The sequence below is a fragment of the Grammomys surdaster genome, unplaced genomic scaffold (genome assembly GCF_004785775.1).
Source record: "Grammomys surdaster isolate TR1022 unplaced genomic scaffold, NIH_TR_1.0 344, whole genome shotgun sequence".
Taxonomy (NCBI): domain Eukaryota; kingdom Metazoa; phylum Chordata; class Mammalia; order Rodentia; family Muridae; genus Grammomys; species Grammomys surdaster.
In genome coordinates this window covers 1,990,808-1,994,718 of record NW_021604763.1, presented here as the reverse complement: position 1 = coordinate 1,994,718, position 3,911 = coordinate 1,990,808, and the positions used below count along the sequence as shown (strand labels likewise).

General features: G+C 41.1%; 1 pseudogene; it reads right to left on the bottom strand.

Annotated features, from left to right (window-relative positions):
• Positions 1 to 406: 406 nt before the first annotated feature.
• Positions 407 to 3,911, bottom strand: part of LOC114630793 — a 17,508-nt pseudogene continuing 14,003 nt past the window's right edge.

Here is a 3,911-nt window from a genome sequence, read left to right as displayed (position 1 = left end):
ATCCAGCCGGAACTTCAGTCAAGCCCTGAGCCTTCTAAGCATACAGAGACTGGATAACAGATGCTAAAGCTAGCTTTCTTAAGTCTAACTGATTTTTCTCATTTTCCCACTCCTTTCCAGCCCTTTAATGAATTTTTCATCACCTCTATTCAGCAGGAAGAAGTTATGGAGAGTCATCAACCCAACTCCCTGGGTTTGGGAGTCTGGTAATGGTCATTTTACAAATTATAGATAAGTTGTCATATTAAGGGATAATTTGGAAATGATCATAATTTTGAGTAGAGGAAAAATAGCTGGGATGGATTACTAAATTTTATCCTTGAACAATGCGTTGTGTATCCATAATCTTCTTTTTTGACTGTCCTAAATTGTTTATTGGATATGAATTGTACAAAGATCATGTGTATTAGCAGTAACAGTGGAACTGGAGCGTATTGTGCCTTCTCCAGGCTGGACAGTGAGAACCACCAATAGTGTAGTGGAACTTGTGGCCCTTTCCAAGGCCACGGCTCTTTCGGCCAGCAGATGTCAGCCCACGCAGCTCTCTGTGCTTGTGGACTGGTTTGGTGATCCACTGGGTGTCAGGATTTCTTCTGATAGCTTTATGGAATGGATCAATGAGGATAACCTCAAAAAATTTATGTGTGGAATCTTCACCAACCCAGTAGGAATTCAGGACTCTCAAAGCCCCACAATGGCACTCAGCTCTCTCCTCAGCAACAGACTGAAGGCTTCAGGCAAATTTCAGCTGGTTAACACCATGGTGGACAGGCTTGCTGTAAGTTGCACCCTTAAGAAGCTGGCGGTATTGCCAGCAGCGGACCCTCAGAAGAAAGCGCATCACGTCGGACTGCTTCTTCCTCCATAGCTCCTGGATGTATTTATATGCACCTATCTTGGTTCACCTGATGGCTGCCACCAAAGGAAAGTGTGTACCCATAATCTTAATTGGTAGAAATCTTCATAATTGATGTAAAATTAAGTTATAATTTCTTACATTGGTACAGAATTTATTTTGATACAGATTTAATGTTTTCATTGGTGTGAACTTCTTATATTGATACAAAATTTGAGATTAATATTGTTACTCTTCAATAGGTATTGTGTCTGTGCAACTCACTTAAGAATACAAAGCTTAGCCCCAGTCCTTCTGCTTTACAAACTGTTTATGATGATTAAGCAACACAAGTTAAGGGCCAGATAGCAAACTCATGGTTATGTTAGATTCTGATTTAATTATAAGAAGGTGTCTTTGATATTATTCAATTAGAAATAGATAAGAGTAGTCAAGGTTTAACAGTTCAGATATACCTTATATATATAGATAATCCTCAAAAACATCAGAGGTCCACAGAATCTGACAGCTAATCATTTCATTATTATTAGATCATTTGACTAGAGACATGTCTGCTCCTGACAGTGCCCCCTTCTTTTTTTTTTTTTTTGTTGTTGTTGTTTTTGATTTTGTTTTGTTTGTTTTTTTCATTGTTGTTTTGTTTTTCGGGGTTTTGTTTGTTTGTTTGTTTGTTTGTTTTTTGAGACAGGGTTTCTCTGTGTAGCCCTGGCTGTCCTGGAACTCACTCTGTAGACCAGGCTGGCCTTGAACTCAGAAATCCGCCTGCCTCTGCCTCCCAAGTGCTGGGATTAAAGGCGTGCGCCACCCCTGCCCGGCCAGTGCCCCCTTCTTAGTTCAAAGAAAAAAAATGAGTATCTTTACCTCCAGGAGAGGTTGCTTATTGTAGCAAAGTAGCCATGGGGCAGAAATTTCCTATTTCATCTGCAGACAAAATACTGTCCTGGAAAGGACACACTATGCAGAATAGTTGACTGATAGCTCTGCCAAGACAGAGTAACAGTCCTTCATAATCCTGCATGGCAAATGTCTGTCAGATGATCCTGAGCCAAAAGGCTGAAGACAGATGCTCCAACATTGTAAGAAATTAGGGGGCTGTCCAAGTAGTCAGCTGTCTCTACAATTGTGTAAGTTTGAGAAGCTGTGTTGGGTGCTCCCTATATACCTAGGTAATGTCTTGTCATTCTCAGAGTTCTGATGGGGTTGAAGACAAGTTATAGTCTCATAATCGAACTCAACTTGTTTAGCATTGAGAGAGATTACAGACTGGATGACATGATTTTCTGATGAGATTGCAGGCTAAAATCTAAACATAATCCAGGGATAGAATCATAATTCTTTAAGTTAGGAATGATGGTAGAGTACTTTATCTAATTGACAAATATGATAGGCACAATATCATTTGTATATCATACTTTGTAATTTACATGATTGTTATGGTTTTGTTCAATTTATGTCTGGGAGAAGAGGTGTTTATTTTTTTTGTTTGTTGTTTTGTTTTGTTTTTTTGACAGAAAAGGTGAGGTGTAAGGAGTGGTTCTGATGCTAAGGTCCTGTTCCCCAGCTGGTTCTTGATCCATTAATAAAGACACCAGCAACCAATGACTGAGGACAGGATGAGACACTTAGAGCTGTGTGGGAGGAAGCAGGCAGAATCAGGAGAGCATGGAAAGAAGAAGTCGGGAATAGCTACAGGAGATAAAGCCAACCTGGGGTGGCAGGAGAGGTTTATCAGTGCTCAGTTATTGAGTTAGTAAAAGCATTTTAAGATAAACTGGCATGAGTGTGTGTGTGTGTGTGTGTGTGTGTGTTAGTTTTTATCCATGGATTCAAGGGAATCTGGGTGGGGGCTGGTAGTGCAGCCTTTTCCAGGAGCTTAGGCAGGGTATCAAAAGCTACACTTAACAGTTTTGTTTTGCTTTGCTTTGCTTTGCTTTGCTTTGCTTTGCTTTGCTTTGCTTTGCTTTGCTTTGCTTTGCTTTGCTTTGCTTTGCTTTGCTTTGAGACAGGGTCTCTCTGTGTAGCCCTGCCTGTCCTAGAATTCACTCTGTAGAACAGGCTGGCCTCCAACTCACAGAGATTCCCCCCCCTGCCTCTGCCTCCTGAGTGCTGAGAGTGTCCTGCTGCATTTATATTCTTAATGAGTCAAATTTCACATTTGTCCTGACAAACACCACTGTGAGCATCCAGGAAGGTCCCGGTGGCCTGCATTGCTCCCCCATTCTTGGCTTACTTCTCTCTGTTCCACACACTGTTCACCTGTGCTCACCCTCGGGAAGCAGCTGACAGCAGAAAGTCTCACACAAAATATTCTATTATAGTGTCTACTCTACAAAATTGAAAATTCTACTTTTCTCACAAAAGTCTTTCCCTGAGAAGTGGTAACTGCCAAAAAGAGGAAGTTTCCTTGCAGTGAATCCTGCTAAGTTTACAAACAGTACATAGAGAAGGAAGCAAAGAAAACAGAAGCTATTTCAACCTTCTGTTCTACTTACCATTTTTTAAAGTCAAAGACTCAGTCTAGGAAGAAAGAACTGAAGAGAAAGTGGACAAAGTTACTCTCTCACTTGTGCTTCAATATTCCATGAAAAACGAAGTAGCTAGGGGTGACAATGAAGGATTGGCTGGGATAGAGTGAAGCCAGAGGCAGGTTAAGAGACTCTAAGAAGGAAATTCTAAGTGCTTGATGCAAGACAACAGCGGTGCTTGAGACACACAAGCAGCAGGATCATTTCAAGTGTCAGGTTAACCTGGTCTACACAGTGAGTCCCAGGGCAGCTAAAGTTACATAGCAAGACCCTGTCGTGAACAAACAAAACCAAAACTAATGTAGATGACAAGGTAAAAATAGAGAAACAAATTTGATGAGAGAAACAATGGGCTTGGTAGCAGCTTAAATTTGTAAGATGGAAAGAAAGGAGCCAAAGATGGCTACAGACAGGGCTTCCAAAGCAAAAGCCTTCACAGGGCAAGCAAGAAGTGTAGGTGGAGGGGCCACAGGGATTGTAACCTGTCAGAAGCCATAATAGGACAAGCTAATAATTAGCAGTTGATCATC